Here is a 19,171-nt window from a genome sequence, read left to right on the forward strand (position 1 = left end):
TAGGGTTTGCTCAAACCAGTCCGATATGGTCAAGTGGCTAGGATATCTGGCTCTCACCCAGAAGGCCCGGGTTCGATTCCCGGTACCGGAGCGAGTGCTCTTGTACCGTTTTTGGAGAATAAATTTAAAGAAACATTTATAGGAATTATATCTAGGGTTTGCAAAAACCAGTCCGATATGGTCTAGTGGCTAGGATATCTGGCTCTCACCCAGAAGGCCCGGGTTCGATTCCCGGTATCGGAGCGAGTGCTTTTGTACCGTTTTTGAAGAATAAATTTAAAGACACATTTATAGGAATAATATCTAGGGTTTGCTCAAACCAGTCCGAAATGATCTAATGGCTAGGTTATCTGGCTCTCACCCAGAAGGCCCGGGTTCGATCCCCGGTACCGGAGCGAGTGCTTTTGTACCGTTTTTGAAGAATAAATTTAAAGACACATTTATAGGAATAATATCTAGGGTTTGGTCGAACCAGTCCGATATGGTCTAGTGGCTAGGATATCTGGCTCTCACCCAGAAGGCCCGGGTTCGATTCCCGGTATCGGAGCGAGTGCTTTTGTACCGTTTTTGAAGAATAAACTTAAGGATATAGGTTTATATTTAGAATTAAGATTTGGTTAAGCTAGTGCAATATGGTCTAGTGGCTAGGATATCTGGCTTTCACCCAGAAGGTCCGGGTTCGATTCCCGGTATCGGAGACTGTGATTTGTACCGCTTTTAAAGAATAAATTTAAAGACACATTTATAAGAATAATATCTAGGGTTTGCTCAAACCAGTCCGATATGGTCAAGTGGCTAGGATATCTGGCTCTCACCCAGAAGGCCCGGGTTCGATTCCCGGTATCGGAGCGAGTGCTCTTGTACCGTTTTTGAAGAATAAATTTAAAGAAACATTTATAGGAATTATATCTAGGGTTTGCTAAAACCAGTCCGATATGGTCTAGTGGCTAGGTTATCTGGCTCTCACCCAGAAGGCCCGGGTTCGATTCCCGGTATCGGAGCGCGTGCTTTTGTACCGTTTTTGAAGAATAAATTTAAAGACACATTTATAGGAATAATATCTAGGGGTTGCTCAAACCAGTCCGATATGATCTAATGGCTAGGATATCTGGCTTTCACCCAGAAGGCCCGGGTTCGATTCCCGGTATCGGAGCGAGTGCTTTTGTACCGTTTTTGAACAATAAATTTAAAGACACATTTATAAGAATAATATCTAGGGTTTGCTCAAACCAGTCCGATATGGTCAAGTGGCTAGGATATCTGGCTCTCACCCAGAAGGCCCGGGTTCGATTCCCGGTATCGGAGCGAGTGCTCTTGTACCGTTTTTGAAGAATAAATTTAAAGAAACATTTATAGGAATTATATCTAGGGTTTGCAAAAACCAGTCTGATATGGTCTAGTGGCTAGGATATCTGGCTCTCACCCAGAAGGCCCGGGTTCGATTCCCGGTATCGGAGCGAGTGCTTTTGTACCGTTTTTGAAGAATAAATTTAAAGACACATTTATAGGAATAATATCTAGGGTTTGCTCAAACCAGTCCGAAATGATCTAATGGCTAGGTTATCTGGCTCTCACCCAGAAGGCCCGGGTTCGATTCCCGGTACCGGAGCGAGTGCTTTTGTACCGTTTTTGAAGAATAAATTTAAAGACACATTTATAGGAATAATATCTAGGGTTTGCTCAAACCAGTCCGATATGATCTAATGGCTAGGAAATCTGGCTTTCACACAGAAGGCCCGGGTTCGATTCCCGGTATCGGAGACAGTGCTTTTGTACCGCTTTTAAAGAATAAAATTAAAGACACATTTATAGGAATAATATCTAGGGTTTGCTCACACCAGTCCGATATGGTCTAGTGGCTAGGATATCTGGCTCTCACCCAGAAGGCCCGGGTTCGATTCCCGGTATCGGAGCGAGTGCTTTTGTACCGTTTTTGAAGAATAAACTTAAGGATATAGGTTTATATTTAGAATTAAGATTTGGTTAAGCTAGTGCAATATGGTCTAGTGGCTAGGATATCTGGCTTTCACCCAGAGGGTCCGGGTTCGATTCCCGGCATCGAGACTGTGATTTGTACCGCTTTTAAAGAATAAATTTAAAGACACATTTATAGGAATAATATCTAGGGTTTGCTCAAACCAGTCCGATATGGTCAAGTGGCTAGGATATCTGGCTCTCACCCAGAAGGCCCGGGTTCGATTCCCGGTATCGGAGCGAGTGCTCTTGTACCGTTTTTGAAGAATAAATTTAAAGACACATTTATAGGAATAATATCTAGGGTTTGCTCAAACCAGTCCGAAATGATCTAATGGCTAGGATATCTGGCTCTCACCCAGAAGGCCCGGGTTCGATTCCCGGTATCGGAGCGCGCGCTTTTGTACCGTTTTTGAAGAATAAATTTAAAGACACATTTATAGGAATAATATCTAGGGTTTGCTCAAACCAGTCCGAAATGATCTAATGGCTAGGATATCTGGCTCTCACCCAGAAGGCCCGGGTTCGATTCCCGGTATCGGAGCGCAGGCTTTTGTACCGTTTTTGAAGAATAAATTTAAAGACACATTTATAGGAATAATATCTAGGGGTTGCTCAAACCAGTCCGATATGATCTAATGGCTAGGATATCTGGCTCTCACCCAGAAGGCCCGGGTTCGATTCCCGGTATCGGAGCGAGTGCTTTTGTACCGTTTTTGAAGAATAAATTTAAAGACACATTTATAGGAATAATATCTAGGGTTTGCTCAAACCAGTCCGAAATGATCTAATGGCTAGGTTATCTGGCTCTCACCCAGAAGGCCCGGGTTCGATTCCCGGTAACGGAGCGAGTGCTTTTGTACCGTTTTTGAAGAATAAATTTAAAGACACATTTATAGGAATAATATCTAGGGTTTGCTCAAACCAGTCCGATATGATCTAATGGCTAGGAAATCTGGCTTTCACACAGAAGGCCCGGGTTCGATTCCCGGTATCGGAGACAGTGCTTTTGTACCGCTTTTAAAGAATAAAATTAAAGACACATTTATAGGAATAATATCTAGGGTTTGCTCACACCAGTCCGATATGGTCTAGTGGCTAGGATATCTGGCTCTCACCCAGAAGGCCCGGGTTCGATTCCCGGTATCGGAGCGAGTGCTTTTGTACCGTTTTTGAAGAATAAACTTAAGGATATAGGTTTATATTTAGAATTAAGATTTGGTTAAGCTAGTGCAATATGGTCTAGTGGCTAGGATATCTGGCTTTCACCCAGAGGGTCCGGGTTCGATTCCCGGCATCGAGACTGTGATTTGTACCGCTTTTAAAGAATAAATTTAAAGACACATTTATAGGAATAATATCTAGGGTTTGCTCAAACCAGTCCGATATGGTCAAGTGGCTAGGATATCTGGCTCTCACCCAGAAGGCCCGGGTTCGATTCCCGGTATCGGAGCGAGTGCTCTTGTACCGTTTTTGAAGAATAAATTTATAGAAACATTTATAGGAATTATATCTAGGGTTTGCTAAAACCAGTCCGATATGGTCTAGTGGCTAGGATATCTGGCTCTCACCCAGAAGGCCCGGGTGCGATTCCCGGTATCGGAGCGAGTGCTTTTGTACCGTTTTTGAAGAATAAATTTAAAGACACATTTATAGGAATAATATCTAGGGTTTGCTCAAACCAGTCCGAAATGATCTAATGGCTAGGATATCTGGCTCTCACCCAGAAGGCCCGGGTTCGATTCCCGGTATCGGAGCGCGTGCTTTTGTACCGTTTTTGAAGAATAAATTTAAAGACACATTTATAGGAATAATATCTAGGGGTTGCTCAAACCAGTCCGATATGATCTAATGGCTAGGATATCTGGCTTTCACCCAGAAGGCCCGGGTTCGATTCCCGGTATCGGAGCGAGTGCTTTTGTACCGTTTTTGAACAATAAATTTAAAGACACATTTATAAGAATAATATCTAGGGTTTGCTCAAACCAGTCCGATATGGTCAAGTGGCTAGGATATCTGGCTCTCACCCAGAAGGCCCGGGTTCGATTCCCGGTATCGGAGCGAGTGCTCTTGTACCGTTTTTGAAGAATAAATTTAAAGAAACATTTATAGGAATTATATCTAGGGTTTGCAAAAACCAGTCTGATATGGTCTAGTGGCTAGGATATCTGGCTCTCACCCAGAAGGCCCGGGTTCGATTCCCGGTATCGGAGCGAGTGCTTTTGTACCGTTTTTGAAGAATAAATTTAAAGACACATTTATAGGAATAATATCTAGGGTTTGCTCAAACCAGTCCGAAATGATCTAATGGCTAGGTTATCTGGCTCTCACCCAGAAGGCCCGGGTTCGATTCCCGGTACCGGAGCGAGTGCTTTTGTACCGTTTTTGAAGAATAAATTTAAAGACACATTTATAGGAATAATATCTAGGGTTTGCTCAAACCAGTCCGATATGATCTAATGGCTAGGAAATCTGGCTTTCACACAGAAGGCCCGGGTTCGATTCCCGGTATCGGAGACAGTGCTTTTGTACCGCTTTTAAAGAATAAAATTAAAGACACATTTATAGGAATAATATCTAGGGTTTGCTCACACCAGTCCGATATGGTCTAGTGGCTAGGATATCTGGCTCTCACCCAGAAGGCCCGGGTTCGATTCCCGGTATCGGAGCGAGTGCTTTTGTACCGTTTTTGAAGAATAAACTTAAGGATATAGGTTTATATTTAGAATTAAGATTTGGTTAAGCTAGTGCAATATGGTCTAGTGGCTAGGATATCTGGCTTTCACCCAGAGGGTCCGGGTTCGATTCCCGGCATCGAGACTGTGATTTGTACCGCTTTTAAAGAATAAATTTAAAGACACATTTATAGGAATAATATCTAGGGTTTGCTCAAACCAGTCCGATATGGTCAAGTGGCTAGGATATCTGGCTCTCACCCAGAAGGCCCGGGTTCGATTCCCGGTATCGGAGCGAGTGCTCTTGTACCGTTTTTGAAGAATAAATTTATAGAAACATTTATAGGAATTATATCTAGGGTTTGCTAAAACCAGTCCGATATGGTCTAGTGGCTAGGATATCTGGCTCTCACCCAGAAGGCCCGGGTGCGATTCCCGGTATCGGAGCGAGTGCTTTTGTACCGTTTTTGAAGAATAAATTTAAAGACACATTTATAGGAATAATATCTAGGGTTTGCTCAAACCAGTCCGAAATGATCTAATGGCTAGGATATCTGGCTCTCACCCAGAAGGCCCGGGTTCGATTCCCGGTATCGGAGCGCGTGCTTTTGTACCGTTTTTGAAGAATAAATTTAAAGACACATTTATAGGAATAATATCTAGGGGTTGCTCAAACCAGTCCGATATGATCTAATGGCTAGGATATCTGGCTTTCACCCAGAAGGCCCGGGTTCGATTCCCGGTATCGGAGCGAGTGCTTTTGTACCGTTTTTGAACAATAAATTTAAAGACACATTTATAGGAATAATATCTAGGGTTTGATCAAACCAGTCCGATATGATCTAATGGCTAGGATATCTGGCTCTCACCCGGAAGGCCCGGGTTCGATTCCCGGTATCCGAGCGAGTGCTTTTGTACCGTTTTTGAAGAAAAATTTAAAGACACATTTATAGGAATAATATCTAGGGTTTGCTCAAACCAGTCCGATATGATCTAATGGCTAGGATATCTGGCTTTCACCAAGAAGGCCCGGGCTCGATTCCCGGTATCGGAGACAGTGCTTTTGTACCGCTTTTAAAGAATAAATTTAAAGACACATTTATAAGAATAATATCTAGGGTTTGCTCAAACCAGTCCGATATGGTCAAGTGGCTAGGATATCTGGCTCTCACCCAGAAGGCCCGGGTTCGATTCCCGGTATCGGAGCGAGTGCTTTTGTACCGTTTTTGAAGAATAAACTTAAGGATATAGGTTTATGTTTAGAATTAAGATTTGGTTAAGCTAGTGGAATATGGTCTAGTGGCTAGGATATCTGGCTTTCACCCAGAAGGTCCGGGTTCGATTCCCGGTATCGGAGATTGTGATTTGTACCGCTTTTAAAGAATAAATTTAAAGACACATTTATAAGAATAATATCTAGGGTTTGCTCAAACCAGTCCGATATGGTCAAGTGGCTAGGATATCTGGCTCTCACCCAGAAGGCCCGGGTTCGATTCCCGGTATCGGAGCGAGTGCTCTTGTACCGTTTTTGAAGAATAAATTTAAAGAAACATTTATAGGAATTATATCTAGGGTTTGCTAAAACCAGTCCGATATGGTCTAGTGGCTAGGTTATCTGACTCTCACCCAGAAGGCCCGGGTTCGATTCCCGGTATCGAAGCGAGTGCTTTTGTACCGTTTTTGAAGAATAAACTTAAGGATATAGGTTTACGTTTAGAATTAAGATTTGGTTAAGCTAGTGCAATATGGTCTAGTGGCTAGGATATCTGGCTTTCACCCAGAAGGTCCGGGTTCGATTCCCGGTATCGGAGACTGTGATTTGTACCGCTTTTAAAGAATAAATTTAAAGACACATTTATAAGAATAATATCTAGGGTTTGCTCAAACCAGTCCGATATGGTCAAGTGGCTAGGATATCTGGCTCTCACCCAGAAGGCCCGGGTTCGATTCCCGGTATCGGAGCGAGTGCTCTTGTACCGTTTTTGAAGAATAAATTTAAAGAAACATTTATAGGAATTATATCTAGGGTTTGCAAAAACCAGTCCGATATGGTCTAGTGGCTAGGATATCTGGCTCTCACCCAGAAGGCCCGGGTTCGATTCCCGGTATCGGAGCGAGTGCTTTTGTACCGTTTTTGAAGAATAAATTTAAAGACACATTTATAGGAATAATATCTAGGGTTTGCTCAAACCAGTCCGAAATGATCTAATGGCTAGGTTATCTGGCTCTCACCCAGAAGGCCCGGGTTCGATTCCCGGTACCGGAGCGAGTGCTTTTGTACCGTTTTTGAAGAATAAATTTAAAGACACATTTAAAGGAATAATATCTAGGGTTTACTCAAACCAGTCCGATATGGTCTAGTGGCTAGGATATCTGGCTCTCACCCAGAGGGCCCGGGTTCGATTCCCGGTATCGGAGCGAGTGCTTTTGTACCGTTTTTGAAGAATAAATTTAAAGACACATTTATAGGAATAATATCTAGGGTTTGCTCAAACCAGTCCGAAATGATCTAATGGCTAGGTTATCTGGCTCTCACCCAGAAGGCCCGGGTTCGATTCCCGGTACCGGAGCGAGTGCTTTTGTACCGTTTTTGAAGAATAAATTTAAAGACACATTTAAAGGAATAATATCTAGGGTTTGCTCAAACCAGTCCGATATGATCTAATGGCTAGGATATCTGGCTTTCACACAGAATTCCCGGGTGCGATTCCCGGTATCGGAGACAGTGCTTTTGTACCGCTTTTAAAGAATAAAATTTAAGACACATTTATAGGAATAATATCTAGGGTTTACTCAAACCAGTCCGATATGGTCAAGTGGCTAGCATATCTGGCTCTCACCCAGAAGGCCCGGGTTCGATTCCCGGTATCGGAGCGAGTACTCTTGTACCGTTTTTGAAGAATAAATTTAAAGAAACATTTATAGGAATTATATCTAGGGTTTGCTCAAACCAGTCCGAAATGATCTAATGGCTAGGATATCTGGCTCTCACCCAGAAGGCCCGGGTTCGATTCCCGGTATCGGAGCGAGTGCTTTTGTACCGTTTTTGAAGAATAAACTTAAGGATATAGGTTTATATTTAGAATTAAGATTTGGTTAAGGTAGTGCGATATGGTCTAATGGCTAGGATATCTGGCTTTCACCCAGAGGGTCCGGGTTCGATTCCCGATATCGGAGACTGTGATTTGTACCGCTTTTAAAGAATAAATTTAAAGACACATTTATAGGAATAATATCTAGGGTTTGCTGAAACCAGTCCGATATGGTCTAGTGGCTAGGATATCTGGCTCTCACCCAGAAGGCCCGGGTTCGATTCCCGGTATCGGAGCGAGTGCTTTTGTACCGTTTTTGAAGAATAAATTTAAAGACACATTTATAGGAATAATATCTAGGGTTTGCTTAAACCAGTCCGAAATGATCTAATGGCTAGGATATCTGGCTCTCAACCAGAAGGCCCGGGTTCGATTCCCGGTATCGGAGCGAGTGCTTTTGTACCGTTTTTGAAGAATAAATTTAAAGACACATTTATAGGAATAATATCTAGGGGTTGCTCAAACCAGTCCGATATGATCTAATGGCTAGGATATCTGGCTTTCACCCAGAAGGCCCGGGTTCGATTCGCGGTATCGGAGCGAGTGCTTTTGTACCGTTTTTGAACAATAAATTTAAAGACACATTTATAGGAATAATATCTAGGGTTTGATTAAACCAGTCCGATATGATCTAATGGCTAGGATATCTGGCTCTCACCCGGAAGGCCCGGGTTCGATTCCCGGTATCGGAGCGAGTGCTTTTGTACCGTTTTTGAAGAAAAATTTAAAGACACATTTATAGGAATAATATCTAGGGTTTGCTCAAACCAGTCCGATATGATCTAATGGCTAGGATATCTGGCTTTCACCCAGAAGGCCCGGGTTCGATTCCCGGTATCGGAGACAGTGCTTTTGTACCGCTTATAAAGAATATATTTAAAGACCCATTTATAAGAATAATATCTAGGGTTTGCTCAAGCCAGTCCGATATGGTCAAGTGGCTAGGATATCAGGCTCTCACCCAGAAGGCCCGGGTTCGATTCCCGGTATCGAAGCGAGTGCTATTGTACCGTTTTTGAAGAATAAATTTAAAGAAACATTTATAGGAATTATATCTAGGGTTTGCTAAAACCAGTCCGATATGGTCTAGTGGCTAGGATATCTGGCTCTCACCCAGAAGGCCCGGGTTCGATTCCCGGTATCGAAGCGAGTGCTTTTGTACCGTTTTTGAAGAATAAACTTAAGGATATAGGTTTACGTTTAGAATTAAGATTTGGGTAAGCTAGTGCAATATGGTCTAGTGGCTAGGATATCTGGCTTTCACCCAGAAGGTCCGGGTTCGATTCCCGGTATCGGAGACTGTGATTTGTACCGCTTTTAAAGAATAAATTTAAAGACACATTTATAAGAATAATATCCAGGGTTTGCTCAAACCAGTCCGATATGGTCAAGTGGCTAGGATATCTGGCTCTCACCCAGAAGGCCCGGGTTCGATTCCCGGTACCGGAGCGAGTGCTCTTGTACCGTTTTTGGAGAATAAATTTAAAGACACATTTATAGGAATAATATCTAGGGTTTGGTCGAACCAGTCCGATATGGTCTAGTGGCTAGGATATCTGGCTCTCACCCAGAAGGCCCGGGTTCGATTCCCGGTATCGGAGCGAGTGCTTTTGTACCGTTTTTGAAGAATAAACTTAAGGATATAGGTTTATATTTAGAATTAAGATTTGGTTAAGCTAGTGCAATATGGTCTAGTGGCTAGGATATCTGGCTTTCACCCAGAAGGTCCGGGTTCGATTCCCGGTATCGGAGACTGTGATTTGTACCGCTATTAAAGAATAAATTTAAAGACACATTTATAAGAATAATATCTAGGGTTTGCTCAAACCAGTCCGATATGGTCAAGTGGCTAGGATATCTGGCTCTGACCCAGAAGGCCCGGGTTCGATTCCCGGTACCGGAGCGAGTGCTCTTGTACCGTTTTTGGAGAATAAATTTAAAGAAACATTTATAGGAATTATATCTAGGGTTTGCAAAAACCAGTCCGATATGGTCTAGTGGCTAGGATATCTGGCTCTCACCCAGAAGGCCCGGGTTCGATTCCCGGTATCGGAGCGAGTGCTTTTGTACCGTTTTTGAAGAATAAATTTAAAGACACATTTATAGGAATAATATCTAGGGTTTGCTCAAACCAGTCCGAAATGATCTAATGGCTAGGTTATCTGGCTCTCACCCAGAAGGCCCGGGTTCGATCCCCGGTACCGGAGCGAGTGCTTTTGTACCGTTTTTGAAGAATAAATTTAAAGACACATTTATAGGAATAATATCTAGGGTTTGCTCAATCCAGTCCGAAATGATCTAATGGCTAGGATATCTGGCTCTCACCCAGAAGGCCCGGGTTCGATTCCCGGTATCGGAGCGAGTGCTTTTGTACCGTTTTTGAAGAATAAATTTAAAGACACATTTATAGGAATAATATCTAGGGGTTGCTCAAACCAGTCCGATATGATCTAATGGCTAGGATATCTGGCTCTCACCCAGAAGGCCCGGGTTCGATTCCCGGTATCGGAGCGAGTGCTTTTGTACCGTTTTTGAAGAAACATTTAAAGACACATTTATAGGAATAATATCTAGGGTTTGTTCAAACCAGTCCGATATGATCTAATGGCTAGGATATCTGGCTTTCACCCAGAAGGCCCGGGTTCGATTCCCGGTATCGGAGACAGTGCTTTTGTACCGCTTTTAAAGATTAAAATTAAAGACCCATTTATAGGAATAATATCTAGGGTTAGCTCAAACCAGTCCGATATGGTCTAGTGTCTACGATATCTGGCTCTCACCCACAAGGCCCGGGTTCGATTCCCGGTATCGGAGCGAGTGCTTTTGTACCGTTTTTGAAGAATAAATTTAAAGACACATTTATAGGAATAATATCTAGGGGTTTCTCAAACCAGTCCGATATGATCTAATGGCTAGGATATCTGGCTTTCACCCAGAAGGCCCGGGTTCGATTCCCGGTATCGGAGCGAGTGCTTTTGTACCGTTTTGAAGAATAAACTTAAGGATATAGGTTTATATTTAGAATTAAGATTTGGTTAAGCTAGTGCAATATGGTCTAGTGGCTAGGATATCTGGCTTTCACCCAGAAGGCCCGGGTTCGATTCCCGGTATCGGAGACTGTGATTTTGTACCGCTTTTAAAGATTAAAATTAAAGACACATTTATAGGAATAATATCTAGGGTTTGCTCAAACCAGTCCGATATGGTCTAGTGTCTACGATATCTGGCTCTCACCCACAAGGCCCGGGTTCGATTCCCGGTATCGGAGCGAGTGCTTTTGTACCGTTTTTGAAGAATAAATTTAAAGACACATTTATAGGAATAATATCTAGGGTTCGCTCAAACCAGTCCGATATGATCTAATGGCTAGGATATCTGGCTCTCACCCAGAAGGCCCGGGTTCAATTCCCGGTATCGGAGCGAGTGCTTTTGTACCGTTTTTGAAGAATTAATTTAAAGACACATTTATAGGAATAATATCTAGGGGTTGCTCAAACCAGTCCGATATGATCTAAAGGCTAGGATATCTGGCTTTCACCCTGAAGGCCCGGGTTCGATTCCCGGTGTCGGAGACAGTGCTTTTGTACCGCTTTTAAAGAATAAAATTAAAGACACATTTATAGGAATAATATCTAGGGTTTGCTCAAACCAGTCCGATATGGTCTAGTGGCTAGGATATCTGGCTCTCACCCAGAAGGCCCGGGTTCGATTCACGGTATCGGAGCGAGTGCTTTTGTACCGTTTTTGAAGAATAAATTTAAAGACACATTTATAGGAATAATATCTAGGGTTTGCTCAAACCAGTCCGATATGATCTAATGGCTAGGATATCTGGCTTTCACCCAGAAGGCCCGGGTTCGATTCCCGGTATCGGAGACAGTGCTTTTGTACCGCTTTTAAAGAATAAAATTAAAGACACATTTATAGGAATAATATCTAGGGTTTGCTCAAACCAGACCGATATGGTCTAGTGGCTAGGATATCTGGCTCTCACCTAGAAGGCCCGGGTTCGATTCCCGATATCGGAGCGAGTGCTTTTGTACCGGTTTTGAAGAATAGACTTAAGGATATAGGTTAATGAATAGAATTAAGACTTGGTTAAGTAAGTCCGAGATGGTCTAGTGGCTAGGATATCTGGCTCTCACCCAGAAGGCCCGGGTTCGATTCACGGTATCGGAGCGAGTGCTTTTGTACCGTTTTTGAAGAATAAATTTAAAGACACATTTATAGGAATAATATCTAGGGTTTGCTCAAACCAGTCCGATATGATCTAATGGCTAGGATATCTGGCTTTCACCCAGAAGGCCCGGGTTCGATTCCCGGTATCGGAGACAGTGCTTTTGTACCGCTTTTAAAGAATAAAATTAAAGACACATTTATAGGAATAATATCTAGGGTTTGCTCAAACCAGACCGATATGGTCTAGTGGCTAGGATATCTGGCTCTCACCTAGAAGGCCCGGGTTCGATTCCCGATATCGGAGCGAGTGCTTTTGTACCGGTTTTGAAGAATAGACTTAAGGATATAGGTTAATGAATAGAATTAAGACTTGGTTAAGTAAGTCCGAGATGGTCTAGTGGCTAGGATATCTGGCTCTCACCCAGAATGCCCGAGTTCGATTCCCGGTATCGGAGACTGTGCTTTGTACCGTTTTTGAAGAATAAATTTAAAGACACATTTATAGGAATAATATCTAGGGTTTGCTCAAACCAGTCCGATATGATCTAATGGCTAGGATATCTGGCTCTCACCCAGAAGGCCCGGGTTCGATTCCCGGTATCGGAGCGAGTGCTTTTGTACCGTTTTTGAAGAAAAATTTAAAAACACATTTATAGGAATAATATCTAGGGTTTGCTCAAACCAGTCCGATATGATCTAATGGCTAGGATATCTGGCTTTCGCCCAGAAGGCCCGGGTTCGATTCCCGGTATCGGAGCGAGTGCTTTTGTACCGTTTTTGAAGAATAAACTTAAGGATATAGGTTTATATTTAGAATTAAGATTTGGTTAAGCTAGTGCAATATGGTCTAGTGGCTAGGATATCTGGCTTTCACCCAGAAGGTCCGGGTTCGATTCCCGGTATCGGAGACTGTGATTTGTACCGCTATTAAAGAATAAATTTAAAGACACATTTATAAGAATAATATCTAGGGTTTGCTCAAACCAGTCCGATATGGTCAAGTGGCTAGGATATCTGGCTCTGACCCAGAAGGCCCGGGTTCGATTCCCGGTACCGGAGCGAGTGCTCTTGTACCGTTTTTGGAGAATAAATTTAAAGAAACATTTATAGGAATTATATCTAGGGTTTGCAAAAACCAGTCCGATATGGTCTAGTGGCTAGGATATCTGGCTCTCACCCAGAAGGCCCGGGTTCGATTCCCGGTATCGGAGCGAGTGCTTTTGTACCGTTTTTGAAGAATAAATTTAAAGACACATTTATAGGAATAATATCTAGGGTTTGCTCAATCCAGTCCGAAATGATCTAATGGCTAGGATATCTGGCTCTCACCCAGAAGGCCCGGGTTCGATTCCCGGTATCGGAGCGAGTGCTTTTGTACCGTTTTTGAAGAATAAATTTAAAGACACATTTATAGGAATAATATCTAGGGGTTGCTCAAACCAGTCCGATATGATCTAATGGCTAGGATATCTGGCTCTCACCCAGAAGGCCCGGGTTCGATTCCCGGTATCGGAGCGAGTGCTTTTGTACCGTTTTTGAAGAAACATTTAAAGACACATTTATAGGAATAATATCTAGGGTTTGTTCAAACCAGTCCGATATGATCTAATGGCTAGGATATCTGGCTTTCACCCAGAAGGCCCGGGTTCGATTCCCGGTATCGGAGACAGTGCTTTTGTACCGCTTTTAAAGATTAAAATTAAAGACCCATTTATAGGAATAATATCTAGGGTTAGCTCAAACCAGTCCGATATGGTCTAGTGTCTACGATATTTGGCTCTCACCCACAAGGCCCGGGTTCGATTCCCGGTATCGGAGCGAGTGCTTTTGTACCGTTTTTGAAGAATAAATTTAAAGACACATTTATAGGAATAATATCTAGGGGTTTCTCAAACCAGTCCGATATGATCTAATGGCTAGGATATCTGGCTTTCACCCAGAAGGCCCGGGTTCGATTCCCGGTATCGGAGCGAGTGCTTTTGTACCGTTTTGAAGAATAAACTTAAGGATATAGGTTTATATTTAGAATTAAGATTTGGTTAAGCTAGTGCAATATGGTCTAGTGGCTAGGATATCTGGCTTTCACCCAGAAGGCCCGGGTTCGATTCCCGGTATCGGAGACTGTGATTTTGTACCGCTTTTAAAGATTAAAATTAAAGACACATTTATAGGAATAATATCTAGGGTTTGCTCAAACCAGTCCGATATGGTCTAGTGTCTACGATATCTGGCTCTCACCCACAAGGCCCGGGTTCGATTCCCGGTATCGGAGCGAGTGCTTTTGTACCGTTTTTGAAGAATAAATTTAAAGACACATTTATAGGAATAATATCTAGGGTTCGCTCAAACCAGTCCGATATGATCTAATGGCTAGGATATCTGGCTCTCACCCAGAAGGCCCGGGTTCAATTCCCGGTATCGGAGCGAGTGCTTTTGTACCGTTTTTGAAGAATAAATTTAAAGACACATTTATAGGAATAATATCTAGGGTTTGCTCAAACCAGTCCGATATGATCTAATGGCTAGGATATCTGGCTTTCACCCAGAAGGCCCGGGTTCGATTCCCGGTATCGGAGACAGTGCTTTTGTACCGCTTTTAAAGAATAAAATTAAAGACACATTTATAGGAATAATATCTAGGGTTTGCTCAAACCAGACCGATATGGTCTAGTGGCTAGGATATCTGGCTCTCACCTAGAAGGCCCGGGTTCGATTCCCGATATCGGAGCGAGTGCTTTTGTACCGGTTTTGAAGAATAGACTTAAGGATATAGGTTAATGAATAGAATTAAGACTTGGTTAAGTAAGTCCGAGATGGTCTAGTGGCTAGGATATCTGGCTCTCACCCAGAAGGCCCGGGTTCGATTCACGGTATCGGAGCGAGTGCTTTTGTACCGTTTTTGAAGAATAAATTTAAAGACACATTTATAGGAATAATATCTAGGGTTTGCTCAAACCAGTCCGATATGATCTAATGGCTAGGATATCTGGCTTTCACCCAGAAGGCCCGGGTTCGATTCCCGGTATCGGAGACAGTGCTTTTGTACCGCTTTTAAAGAATAAAATTAAAGACACATTTATAGGAATAATATCTAGGGTTTGCTCAAACCAGACCGATATGGTCTAGTGGCTAGGATATCTGGCTCTCACCTAGAAGGCCCGGGTTCGATTCCCGATATCGGAGCGAGTGCTTTTGTACCGGTTTTGAAGAATAGACTTAAGGATATAGGTTAATGAATAGAATTAAGACTTGGTTAAGTAAGTCCGAGATGGTCTAGTGGCTAGGATATCTGGCTCTCACCCAGAATGCCCGAGTTCGATTCCCGGTATCGGAGACTGTGCTTTGTACCGTTTTTGAAGAATAAATTTAAAGACACATTTATAGGAATAATATCTAGGGTTTGCTCAAACCAGTCCGATATGATCTAATGGCTAGGATATCTGGCTCTCACCCAGAAGGCCCGGGTTCGATTCCCGGTATCGGAGCGAGTGCTTTTGTACCGTTTTTGAAGAAAAATTTAAAAACACATTTATAGGAATAATATCTAGGGTTTGCTCAAACCAGTCCGATATGATCTAATGGCTAGGATATCTGGCTTTCGCCCAGAAGGCCCGGGTTCGATTCCCGGTATCGGAGACAGTGCTTTTGTACCGCTTTTAAAGAATAAATTTAAAGACACATTTATAGGAATAATATCTAGGGTTTGCACAAACCAGTCCGATATGGTCTAGTGTCTAGGATATCGGGCTCTCACCCACACGGCCCGGGTTCGATTCCCGGTAAAGGCGCGAGTGCTTTTGTACCGGTTTTGAAGAATAGAATTAATGATATAGGTTTATGAATAGAATTAAGACTTGGTTGAGCAAGTCCGATATGGTCTAGTGGCTACGATATCTGGCTCTCACCCAGAAGGCCCGGGTTCGATTCCCGGTGTCGGAGACAGTGCTTTTGTACCGCTTTTAAAGAATAAAATTAAAGACACATTTATAGGAATAATATCTAGGGTTTGCTCAAACCAGTCCGATATGGTCTAGTGGCTAGGATATCTGGCTCTCACCCAGAAGGCCCGGGTTCGATTCCCGGTATCGGAGCGAGTGCTTTTGTACCGTTTTTGAAGAATAAATTTAAAGACACATTTATAGGAATAATATCTAGGGCTTGCTCAAACCAGTCCGATATGATCTAATGGCTAGGATATCTGGCTCTCACCCAGAAGGCCCGGGTTCGATTCCCGGTATCGGAGCGAGTGCTTTTGTACCGTTTTTGAAGAAAAATTTAAAGACACATTTATAGGAATAATATCTAGGGTTTGCTCAAACCAGTCCGATATGGTCAAGTGGCTAGGATATCTGGATCTCACCCAGAAGGCCCGGGTTCGATTCCCGGTATCGGAGCGAGTGCTCTTGTACCGTTTTTGAAGAATAAATTTAAAGAAACATTTATAGGAATTATATCTAGGGTTTGCTAAAACCAGTCCGATATGGTCTAGTGGCTAGGATATCTGGCTCTCACCCAGAAGGCCCGGGTTCGATTCCTGGTATCGGAGCGAGTGCTTTTGTACCGTTTTTGAAGAATAAATTTAAAGACACATTTATAGGAATAATATCTAGGGTTTGTTCAAACCAGTCCGATATGATCTAATGGCTAGGATATCTGGCTTTCACCCAGAAGGCCCGGGTTCGATTCCCGGTATCGGAGACAGTGCTTTTGTACCGCTTTTAAAGATTAAAATTAAAGACCCATTTATAGGAATAATATCTAGGGTTTGCTCAAACCAGTCCGATATGGTCTAGTGTCTACGATATCTGGCTCTCACCCACAAGGCCCGGGTTCGATTCCCGGTATCGGAGCGAGTGCTTTTGTACCGTTTTTGAAGAATAAATTTAAAGACACATTTATAGGAATAATATCTAGGGGTTGCTCAAACCAGTCCGATATGATCTAATGGCTAGGATATCTGGCTTTCACCCAGAAGGCCCGGGTTCGATTCCCGGTATCGGAGCGAGTGCTTTTGTACCGTTTTGAAGAATAAACTTAAGGATATAGGTTTATATTTAGAATTAAGATTTGGTTAAGCTAGTGCAATATGGTCTAGTGGCTAGGATATCTGGCTTTCACCCAGAAGGCCCGGGTTCGATTCCCGGTATCGGAGACTGTGATTTTGTACCGCTTTTAAAGATTAAAATTAAAGACACATTTATAGGAATAATATCTAGGGTTTGCTCAAACCAGTCCGATATGGTCTAGTGTCTACGATATCTGGCTCTCACCCACAAGGCCCGGGTTCGATTCCCGGTATCGGAGCGAGTGCTTTTGTACCGTTTTTGAAGAATAAATTTAAAGACACATTTATAGGAATAATATCTAGGGTTTGCTCAAACCAGTCCGATATGATCTAATGGCTAGGATATCTGGCTCTCACCCAGAAGGCCCGGGTTCAATTCCCGGTATCGGAGCGAGTGCTTTTGTACCGTTTTTGAAGAATTAATTTAAAGACACATTTATAGGAATAATATCTAGGGTTTGCTCAAACCAGTCCGATATGGTCTAGTGGCTAGGATATCTGGCTCTCACCCAGAATGCCCGAGTTCGATTCCCGTTATCGGAGACTGTGCTTTGTACCGCTTTTAAAGAAAAAATTTAAAGACACATTTATAGGAATAATATCTAGGGTTTGCGCAAACCAGTCCGATATGGTCTAGTGGCTAGGATATCTGGCTCTCACCCAGAATGCCCGAGTTCGATTCCCGTTATCGGAGACTGTGCTTTGTACCGCTTTTAAAGAAAAAATTTAAATACACATTTATAGGAATAATATCTAGGGTTTGCACAAACCAGTCCGATATGGTCTAGTGTCTACGATATCTGGCTCTCACCCACAAGGCCCGGGTTCGATTCCCGGTATCGGAGCGAGTGCTTTTGTACCGTTTTTGAAGAATAAATTTAAAGACACATTTATAGGAATAATTTCTAGGGGTTGCTCAAACCAGTCCGATATGATCTAATGGCTGGGATATCTGGCCTTCACCCAGAAGGCCCGGGTTCGATTCCCGGTATCGGAGACAGTGCTTTTGCACCGCTTTTAAAGAATAAAATTAAAGACACATTTATAGGAATAATATCTAGGGTTTGCTCAAACCAGTCCGATATGGTCTAGTGGCTAGGATATCTGGCTCTCACCCAGAAGGCCCGGGTTCGATTCACGGTATCGGAGCGAGTGCTTTTGTACCGTTTTTGAAGAATTAATTTAAAGACACATTTATAGGAATAATATCTAGGGTTTGCTCAAACCAGTCCGATATGGTCTAGTGGCTAGGATATCTGGCTCTCACCCAGAATGCCCGAGTTCGATTCCCGTTATCGGAGACTGTGCTTTGTACCGCTTTTAAAGAAAAAATTTAAAGACACATTTATAGGAATAATATCTAGGGTTTGCTCAAACCAGTCCGATATGGTCTAGTGGCTAGGATATCTGGCTCTCACCCAGAATGCCCGAGTTCGATTCCCGTTATCGGAGACTGTGCTTTGTACCGCTTTTAAAGAAAAAATTTAAATACACATTTATAGGAATAATATCTAGGGTTTGCACAAACCAGTCCGATATGGTCTAGTGTCTACGATATCTGGCTCTCACCCACAAGGCCCGGGTTCGATTCCCGGTATCGGAGCGAGTGCTTTTGTACCGTTTTTGAAGAATAAATTTAAAGACACATTTATAGGAATAATTTCTAGGGGTTGCTCAAACCAGTCCGATATGATCTAATGGCTAGGATATCTGGCCTTCACCCAGAAGGCCCGGGTTCGATTCCCGGTATCGGAGACAGTGCTTTTGCACCGCTTTTAAAGAATAAAATTAAAGACACATTTATAGGAATAATATCTAGGGTTTGCTCAAACCAGTCCGATATGGTCTAGTGGCTAGGATATCTGGCTCTCACCCATAAGGCCCGGGTTCGATTCACGGTATCGGAGCGAGTGCTTTTGTACCGTTTTTGAAGAATAAATTTAAAGACACATTTATAGGAATAATATCTAGGGTTTGCTCAAACCAGTCCGATATGATCTAATGGCTAGGATATCTGGCTTTCACCCAGAAGGCCCGGGTTCGATTCCCGGTATCGGAGACAGTGCTTTTGTACCGCTTTTAAAGAATAAAATTAAAGACACATTTATAGGAATAATATCTAGGGTTTGCTCAAACCAGACCGATATGGTCTAGTGGCTAGGATATCTGGCTCTCACCTAGAAGGC

The 19,171-nt window shown here is 42.8% G+C and overlaps 73 non-coding genes across 73 annotated transcripts; all 73 read left to right on the forward strand.

Annotated features, from left to right (window-relative positions):
* Nucleotides 1-19: 19 nt before the first annotated feature.
* Nucleotides 20-91, forward strand: TRNAE-CUC (transfer RNA glutamic acid (anticodon CUC)). Its single transcript has one exon. It is a non-coding gene; the product is annotated as a tRNA-Glu (tRNA).
* Nucleotides 92-171: 80 nt separating this feature from the next.
* On the forward strand, nucleotides 172-243 carry TRNAE-CUC (transfer RNA glutamic acid (anticodon CUC)). Its single transcript has one exon. It is a non-coding gene; the product is annotated as a tRNA-Glu (tRNA).
* A 232-nt stretch (nucleotides 244-475) lies between these two features.
* On the forward strand, nucleotides 476-547 carry TRNAE-CUC (transfer RNA glutamic acid (anticodon CUC)). Its single transcript has one exon. It is a non-coding gene; the product is annotated as a tRNA-Glu (tRNA).
* A 230-nt stretch (nucleotides 548-777) lies between these two features.
* TRNAE-CUC (transfer RNA glutamic acid (anticodon CUC)) lies at nucleotides 778-849 on the forward strand. Its single transcript has one exon. It is a non-coding gene; the product is annotated as a tRNA-Glu (tRNA).
* Nucleotides 850-929: 80 nt separating this feature from the next.
* Nucleotides 930-1,001, forward strand: TRNAE-CUC (transfer RNA glutamic acid (anticodon CUC)). Its single transcript has one exon. It is a non-coding gene; the product is annotated as a tRNA-Glu (tRNA).
* Nucleotides 1,002-1,081: 80 nt separating this feature from the next.
* On the forward strand, nucleotides 1,082-1,153 carry TRNAE-UUC (transfer RNA glutamic acid (anticodon UUC)). Its single transcript has one exon. It is a non-coding gene; the product is annotated as a tRNA-Glu (tRNA).
* An 80-nt stretch (nucleotides 1,154-1,233) lies between these two features.
* TRNAE-CUC (transfer RNA glutamic acid (anticodon CUC)) lies at nucleotides 1,234-1,305 on the forward strand. Its single transcript has one exon. It is a non-coding gene; the product is annotated as a tRNA-Glu (tRNA).
* An 80-nt stretch (nucleotides 1,306-1,385) lies between these two features.
* TRNAE-CUC (transfer RNA glutamic acid (anticodon CUC)) lies at nucleotides 1,386-1,457 on the forward strand. Its single transcript has one exon. It is a non-coding gene; the product is annotated as a tRNA-Glu (tRNA).
* A 384-nt stretch (nucleotides 1,458-1,841) lies between these two features.
* On the forward strand, nucleotides 1,842-1,913 carry TRNAE-CUC (transfer RNA glutamic acid (anticodon CUC)). Its single transcript has one exon. It is a non-coding gene; the product is annotated as a tRNA-Glu (tRNA).
* A 229-nt stretch (nucleotides 1,914-2,142) lies between these two features.
* On the forward strand, nucleotides 2,143-2,214 carry TRNAE-CUC (transfer RNA glutamic acid (anticodon CUC)). The gene has a single exon. It is a non-coding gene; the product is annotated as a tRNA-Glu (tRNA).
* Nucleotides 2,215-2,294: 80 nt separating this feature from the next.
* On the forward strand, nucleotides 2,295-2,366 carry TRNAE-CUC (transfer RNA glutamic acid (anticodon CUC)). Its single transcript has one exon. It is a non-coding gene; the product is annotated as a tRNA-Glu (tRNA).
* Nucleotides 2,367-2,446: 80 nt separating this feature from the next.
* Nucleotides 2,447-2,518, forward strand: TRNAE-CUC (transfer RNA glutamic acid (anticodon CUC)). Its single transcript has one exon. It is a non-coding gene; the product is annotated as a tRNA-Glu (tRNA).
* Nucleotides 2,519-2,598: 80 nt separating this feature from the next.
* TRNAE-CUC (transfer RNA glutamic acid (anticodon CUC)) lies at nucleotides 2,599-2,670 on the forward strand. Its single transcript has one exon. It is a non-coding gene; the product is annotated as a tRNA-Glu (tRNA).
* Nucleotides 2,671-3,054: 384 nt separating this feature from the next.
* TRNAE-CUC (transfer RNA glutamic acid (anticodon CUC)) lies at nucleotides 3,055-3,126 on the forward strand. The gene has a single exon. It is a non-coding gene; the product is annotated as a tRNA-Glu (tRNA).
* A 229-nt stretch (nucleotides 3,127-3,355) lies between these two features.
* Nucleotides 3,356-3,427, forward strand: TRNAE-CUC (transfer RNA glutamic acid (anticodon CUC)). The gene has a single exon. It is a non-coding gene; the product is annotated as a tRNA-Glu (tRNA).
* An 80-nt stretch (nucleotides 3,428-3,507) lies between these two features.
* Nucleotides 3,508-3,579, forward strand: TRNAE-CUC (transfer RNA glutamic acid (anticodon CUC)). The gene has a single exon. It is a non-coding gene; the product is annotated as a tRNA-Glu (tRNA).
* Nucleotides 3,580-3,659: 80 nt separating this feature from the next.
* TRNAE-CUC (transfer RNA glutamic acid (anticodon CUC)) lies at nucleotides 3,660-3,731 on the forward strand. Its single transcript has one exon. It is a non-coding gene; the product is annotated as a tRNA-Glu (tRNA).
* An 80-nt stretch (nucleotides 3,732-3,811) lies between these two features.
* TRNAE-UUC (transfer RNA glutamic acid (anticodon UUC)) lies at nucleotides 3,812-3,883 on the forward strand. The gene has a single exon. It is a non-coding gene; the product is annotated as a tRNA-Glu (tRNA).
* An 80-nt stretch (nucleotides 3,884-3,963) lies between these two features.
* On the forward strand, nucleotides 3,964-4,035 carry TRNAE-CUC (transfer RNA glutamic acid (anticodon CUC)). Its single transcript has one exon. It is a non-coding gene; the product is annotated as a tRNA-Glu (tRNA).
* An 80-nt stretch (nucleotides 4,036-4,115) lies between these two features.
* On the forward strand, nucleotides 4,116-4,187 carry TRNAE-CUC (transfer RNA glutamic acid (anticodon CUC)). The gene has a single exon. It is a non-coding gene; the product is annotated as a tRNA-Glu (tRNA).
* A 384-nt stretch (nucleotides 4,188-4,571) lies between these two features.
* On the forward strand, nucleotides 4,572-4,643 carry TRNAE-CUC (transfer RNA glutamic acid (anticodon CUC)). Its single transcript has one exon. It is a non-coding gene; the product is annotated as a tRNA-Glu (tRNA).
* A 229-nt stretch (nucleotides 4,644-4,872) lies between these two features.
* On the forward strand, nucleotides 4,873-4,944 carry TRNAE-CUC (transfer RNA glutamic acid (anticodon CUC)). The gene has a single exon. It is a non-coding gene; the product is annotated as a tRNA-Glu (tRNA).
* Nucleotides 4,945-5,024: 80 nt separating this feature from the next.
* On the forward strand, nucleotides 5,025-5,096 carry TRNAE-CUC (transfer RNA glutamic acid (anticodon CUC)). The gene has a single exon. It is a non-coding gene; the product is annotated as a tRNA-Glu (tRNA).
* Nucleotides 5,097-5,176: 80 nt separating this feature from the next.
* On the forward strand, nucleotides 5,177-5,248 carry TRNAE-CUC (transfer RNA glutamic acid (anticodon CUC)). Its single transcript has one exon. It is a non-coding gene; the product is annotated as a tRNA-Glu (tRNA).
* Nucleotides 5,249-5,328: 80 nt separating this feature from the next.
* TRNAE-UUC (transfer RNA glutamic acid (anticodon UUC)) lies at nucleotides 5,329-5,400 on the forward strand. Its single transcript has one exon. It is a non-coding gene; the product is annotated as a tRNA-Glu (tRNA).
* Nucleotides 5,401-5,783: 383 nt separating this feature from the next.
* TRNAE-CUC (transfer RNA glutamic acid (anticodon CUC)) lies at nucleotides 5,784-5,855 on the forward strand. The gene has a single exon. It is a non-coding gene; the product is annotated as a tRNA-Glu (tRNA).
* A 230-nt stretch (nucleotides 5,856-6,085) lies between these two features.
* Nucleotides 6,086-6,157, forward strand: TRNAE-CUC (transfer RNA glutamic acid (anticodon CUC)). The gene has a single exon. It is a non-coding gene; the product is annotated as a tRNA-Glu (tRNA).
* A 382-nt stretch (nucleotides 6,158-6,539) lies between these two features.
* TRNAE-CUC (transfer RNA glutamic acid (anticodon CUC)) lies at nucleotides 6,540-6,611 on the forward strand. Its single transcript has one exon. It is a non-coding gene; the product is annotated as a tRNA-Glu (tRNA).
* Nucleotides 6,612-6,691: 80 nt separating this feature from the next.
* On the forward strand, nucleotides 6,692-6,763 carry TRNAE-CUC (transfer RNA glutamic acid (anticodon CUC)). Its single transcript has one exon. It is a non-coding gene; the product is annotated as a tRNA-Glu (tRNA).
* A 232-nt stretch (nucleotides 6,764-6,995) lies between these two features.
* On the forward strand, nucleotides 6,996-7,067 carry TRNAE-CUC (transfer RNA glutamic acid (anticodon CUC)). Its single transcript has one exon. It is a non-coding gene; the product is annotated as a tRNA-Glu (tRNA).
* Nucleotides 7,068-7,451: 384 nt separating this feature from the next.
* TRNAE-CUC (transfer RNA glutamic acid (anticodon CUC)) lies at nucleotides 7,452-7,523 on the forward strand. Its single transcript has one exon. It is a non-coding gene; the product is annotated as a tRNA-Glu (tRNA).
* Nucleotides 7,524-7,603: 80 nt separating this feature from the next.
* TRNAE-CUC (transfer RNA glutamic acid (anticodon CUC)) lies at nucleotides 7,604-7,675 on the forward strand. Its single transcript has one exon. It is a non-coding gene; the product is annotated as a tRNA-Glu (tRNA).
* Nucleotides 7,676-7,905: 230 nt separating this feature from the next.
* On the forward strand, nucleotides 7,906-7,977 carry TRNAE-CUC (transfer RNA glutamic acid (anticodon CUC)). The gene has a single exon. It is a non-coding gene; the product is annotated as a tRNA-Glu (tRNA).
* An 80-nt stretch (nucleotides 7,978-8,057) lies between these two features.
* Nucleotides 8,058-8,129, forward strand: TRNAE-CUC (transfer RNA glutamic acid (anticodon CUC)). Its single transcript has one exon. It is a non-coding gene; the product is annotated as a tRNA-Glu (tRNA).
* A 232-nt stretch (nucleotides 8,130-8,361) lies between these two features.
* Nucleotides 8,362-8,433, forward strand: TRNAE-CUC (transfer RNA glutamic acid (anticodon CUC)). Its single transcript has one exon. It is a non-coding gene; the product is annotated as a tRNA-Glu (tRNA).
* Nucleotides 8,434-8,512: 79 nt separating this feature from the next.
* Nucleotides 8,513-8,584, forward strand: TRNAE-UUC (transfer RNA glutamic acid (anticodon UUC)). Its single transcript has one exon. It is a non-coding gene; the product is annotated as a tRNA-Glu (tRNA).
* Nucleotides 8,585-8,816: 232 nt separating this feature from the next.
* Nucleotides 8,817-8,888, forward strand: TRNAE-CUC (transfer RNA glutamic acid (anticodon CUC)). Its single transcript has one exon. It is a non-coding gene; the product is annotated as a tRNA-Glu (tRNA).
* A 230-nt stretch (nucleotides 8,889-9,118) lies between these two features.
* TRNAE-CUC (transfer RNA glutamic acid (anticodon CUC)) lies at nucleotides 9,119-9,190 on the forward strand. The gene has a single exon. It is a non-coding gene; the product is annotated as a tRNA-Glu (tRNA).
* Nucleotides 9,191-9,270: 80 nt separating this feature from the next.
* TRNAE-CUC (transfer RNA glutamic acid (anticodon CUC)) lies at nucleotides 9,271-9,342 on the forward strand. Its single transcript has one exon. It is a non-coding gene; the product is annotated as a tRNA-Glu (tRNA).
* A 230-nt stretch (nucleotides 9,343-9,572) lies between these two features.
* Nucleotides 9,573-9,644, forward strand: TRNAQ-CUG (transfer RNA glutamine (anticodon CUG)). The gene has a single exon. It is a non-coding gene; the product is annotated as a tRNA-Gln (tRNA).
* An 80-nt stretch (nucleotides 9,645-9,724) lies between these two features.
* On the forward strand, nucleotides 9,725-9,796 carry TRNAE-CUC (transfer RNA glutamic acid (anticodon CUC)). Its single transcript has one exon. It is a non-coding gene; the product is annotated as a tRNA-Glu (tRNA).
* Nucleotides 9,797-10,028: 232 nt separating this feature from the next.
* Nucleotides 10,029-10,100, forward strand: TRNAE-CUC (transfer RNA glutamic acid (anticodon CUC)). The gene has a single exon. It is a non-coding gene; the product is annotated as a tRNA-Glu (tRNA).
* Nucleotides 10,101-10,180: 80 nt separating this feature from the next.
* On the forward strand, nucleotides 10,181-10,252 carry TRNAE-CUC (transfer RNA glutamic acid (anticodon CUC)). Its single transcript has one exon. It is a non-coding gene; the product is annotated as a tRNA-Glu (tRNA).
* A 79-nt stretch (nucleotides 10,253-10,331) lies between these two features.
* On the forward strand, nucleotides 10,332-10,403 carry TRNAE-UUC (transfer RNA glutamic acid (anticodon UUC)). The gene has a single exon. It is a non-coding gene; the product is annotated as a tRNA-Glu (tRNA).
* A 232-nt stretch (nucleotides 10,404-10,635) lies between these two features.
* Nucleotides 10,636-10,707, forward strand: TRNAE-UUC (transfer RNA glutamic acid (anticodon UUC)). Its single transcript has one exon. It is a non-coding gene; the product is annotated as a tRNA-Glu (tRNA).
* Nucleotides 10,708-11,089: 382 nt separating this feature from the next.
* On the forward strand, nucleotides 11,090-11,161 carry TRNAE-CUC (transfer RNA glutamic acid (anticodon CUC)). Its single transcript has one exon. It is a non-coding gene; the product is annotated as a tRNA-Glu (tRNA).
* A 232-nt stretch (nucleotides 11,162-11,393) lies between these two features.
* On the forward strand, nucleotides 11,394-11,465 carry TRNAE-CUC (transfer RNA glutamic acid (anticodon CUC)). The gene has a single exon. It is a non-coding gene; the product is annotated as a tRNA-Glu (tRNA).
* An 80-nt stretch (nucleotides 11,466-11,545) lies between these two features.
* On the forward strand, nucleotides 11,546-11,617 carry TRNAE-UUC (transfer RNA glutamic acid (anticodon UUC)). The gene has a single exon. It is a non-coding gene; the product is annotated as a tRNA-Glu (tRNA).
* Nucleotides 11,618-12,000: 383 nt separating this feature from the next.
* Nucleotides 12,001-12,072, forward strand: TRNAE-UUC (transfer RNA glutamic acid (anticodon UUC)). Its single transcript has one exon. It is a non-coding gene; the product is annotated as a tRNA-Glu (tRNA).
* Nucleotides 12,073-12,454: 382 nt separating this feature from the next.
* Nucleotides 12,455-12,526, forward strand: TRNAE-CUC (transfer RNA glutamic acid (anticodon CUC)). The gene has a single exon. It is a non-coding gene; the product is annotated as a tRNA-Glu (tRNA).
* A 79-nt stretch (nucleotides 12,527-12,605) lies between these two features.
* Nucleotides 12,606-12,677, forward strand: TRNAE-UUC (transfer RNA glutamic acid (anticodon UUC)). Its single transcript has one exon. It is a non-coding gene; the product is annotated as a tRNA-Glu (tRNA).
* A 230-nt stretch (nucleotides 12,678-12,907) lies between these two features.
* Nucleotides 12,908-12,979, forward strand: TRNAQ-CUG (transfer RNA glutamine (anticodon CUG)). The gene has a single exon. It is a non-coding gene; the product is annotated as a tRNA-Gln (tRNA).
* An 80-nt stretch (nucleotides 12,980-13,059) lies between these two features.
* TRNAE-CUC (transfer RNA glutamic acid (anticodon CUC)) lies at nucleotides 13,060-13,131 on the forward strand. The gene has a single exon. It is a non-coding gene; the product is annotated as a tRNA-Glu (tRNA).
* An 80-nt stretch (nucleotides 13,132-13,211) lies between these two features.
* On the forward strand, nucleotides 13,212-13,283 carry TRNAE-CUC (transfer RNA glutamic acid (anticodon CUC)). The gene has a single exon. It is a non-coding gene; the product is annotated as a tRNA-Glu (tRNA).
* An 80-nt stretch (nucleotides 13,284-13,363) lies between these two features.
* Nucleotides 13,364-13,435, forward strand: TRNAE-CUC (transfer RNA glutamic acid (anticodon CUC)). Its single transcript has one exon. It is a non-coding gene; the product is annotated as a tRNA-Glu (tRNA).
* A 79-nt stretch (nucleotides 13,436-13,514) lies between these two features.
* TRNAE-UUC (transfer RNA glutamic acid (anticodon UUC)) lies at nucleotides 13,515-13,586 on the forward strand. Its single transcript has one exon. It is a non-coding gene; the product is annotated as a tRNA-Glu (tRNA).
* A 232-nt stretch (nucleotides 13,587-13,818) lies between these two features.
* Nucleotides 13,819-13,890, forward strand: TRNAE-UUC (transfer RNA glutamic acid (anticodon UUC)). The gene has a single exon. It is a non-coding gene; the product is annotated as a tRNA-Glu (tRNA).
* Nucleotides 13,891-14,272: 382 nt separating this feature from the next.
* TRNAE-CUC (transfer RNA glutamic acid (anticodon CUC)) lies at nucleotides 14,273-14,344 on the forward strand. Its single transcript has one exon. It is a non-coding gene; the product is annotated as a tRNA-Glu (tRNA).
* Nucleotides 14,345-14,424: 80 nt separating this feature from the next.
* TRNAE-UUC (transfer RNA glutamic acid (anticodon UUC)) lies at nucleotides 14,425-14,496 on the forward strand. Its single transcript has one exon. It is a non-coding gene; the product is annotated as a tRNA-Glu (tRNA).
* A 383-nt stretch (nucleotides 14,497-14,879) lies between these two features.
* TRNAE-UUC (transfer RNA glutamic acid (anticodon UUC)) lies at nucleotides 14,880-14,951 on the forward strand. The gene has a single exon. It is a non-coding gene; the product is annotated as a tRNA-Glu (tRNA).
* A 382-nt stretch (nucleotides 14,952-15,333) lies between these two features.
* TRNAE-CUC (transfer RNA glutamic acid (anticodon CUC)) lies at nucleotides 15,334-15,405 on the forward strand. The gene has a single exon. It is a non-coding gene; the product is annotated as a tRNA-Glu (tRNA).
* Nucleotides 15,406-15,484: 79 nt separating this feature from the next.
* Nucleotides 15,485-15,556, forward strand: TRNAE-UUC (transfer RNA glutamic acid (anticodon UUC)). Its single transcript has one exon. It is a non-coding gene; the product is annotated as a tRNA-Glu (tRNA).
* Nucleotides 15,557-15,787: 231 nt separating this feature from the next.
* On the forward strand, nucleotides 15,788-15,859 carry TRNAE-CUC (transfer RNA glutamic acid (anticodon CUC)). The gene has a single exon. It is a non-coding gene; the product is annotated as a tRNA-Glu (tRNA).
* Nucleotides 15,860-15,939: 80 nt separating this feature from the next.
* TRNAE-CUC (transfer RNA glutamic acid (anticodon CUC)) lies at nucleotides 15,940-16,011 on the forward strand. Its single transcript has one exon. It is a non-coding gene; the product is annotated as a tRNA-Glu (tRNA).
* Nucleotides 16,012-16,091: 80 nt separating this feature from the next.
* On the forward strand, nucleotides 16,092-16,163 carry TRNAE-CUC (transfer RNA glutamic acid (anticodon CUC)). Its single transcript has one exon. It is a non-coding gene; the product is annotated as a tRNA-Glu (tRNA).
* Nucleotides 16,164-16,394: 231 nt separating this feature from the next.
* Nucleotides 16,395-16,466, forward strand: TRNAE-CUC (transfer RNA glutamic acid (anticodon CUC)). The gene has a single exon. It is a non-coding gene; the product is annotated as a tRNA-Glu (tRNA).
* An 80-nt stretch (nucleotides 16,467-16,546) lies between these two features.
* Nucleotides 16,547-16,618, forward strand: TRNAE-UUC (transfer RNA glutamic acid (anticodon UUC)). The gene has a single exon. It is a non-coding gene; the product is annotated as a tRNA-Glu (tRNA).
* A 232-nt stretch (nucleotides 16,619-16,850) lies between these two features.
* On the forward strand, nucleotides 16,851-16,922 carry TRNAE-UUC (transfer RNA glutamic acid (anticodon UUC)). Its single transcript has one exon. It is a non-coding gene; the product is annotated as a tRNA-Glu (tRNA).
* A 382-nt stretch (nucleotides 16,923-17,304) lies between these two features.
* On the forward strand, nucleotides 17,305-17,376 carry TRNAE-CUC (transfer RNA glutamic acid (anticodon CUC)). The gene has a single exon. It is a non-coding gene; the product is annotated as a tRNA-Glu (tRNA).
* Nucleotides 17,377-18,062: 686 nt separating this feature from the next.
* On the forward strand, nucleotides 18,063-18,134 carry TRNAE-CUC (transfer RNA glutamic acid (anticodon CUC)). Its single transcript has one exon. It is a non-coding gene; the product is annotated as a tRNA-Glu (tRNA).
* A 534-nt stretch (nucleotides 18,135-18,668) lies between these two features.
* Nucleotides 18,669-18,740, forward strand: TRNAE-UUC (transfer RNA glutamic acid (anticodon UUC)). Its single transcript has one exon. It is a non-coding gene; the product is annotated as a tRNA-Glu (tRNA).
* An 80-nt stretch (nucleotides 18,741-18,820) lies between these two features.
* Nucleotides 18,821-18,892, forward strand: TRNAE-CUC (transfer RNA glutamic acid (anticodon CUC)). The gene has a single exon. It is a non-coding gene; the product is annotated as a tRNA-Glu (tRNA).
* Nucleotides 18,893-18,972: 80 nt separating this feature from the next.
* Nucleotides 18,973-19,044, forward strand: TRNAE-UUC (transfer RNA glutamic acid (anticodon UUC)). Its single transcript has one exon. It is a non-coding gene; the product is annotated as a tRNA-Glu (tRNA).
* The last annotated feature ends 127 nt before the right edge of the window (nucleotides 19,045-19,171 follow it).

The sequence above is a fragment of the Phalangium opilio genome, unplaced genomic scaffold (assembly GCF_054372755.1).
Source record: "Phalangium opilio isolate 3A_F unplaced genomic scaffold, DU_Popi_V2 ptg000230l_1, whole genome shotgun sequence".
Lineage (NCBI taxonomy): Eukaryota > Metazoa > Arthropoda > Arachnida > Opiliones > Phalangiidae > Phalangium > Phalangium opilio.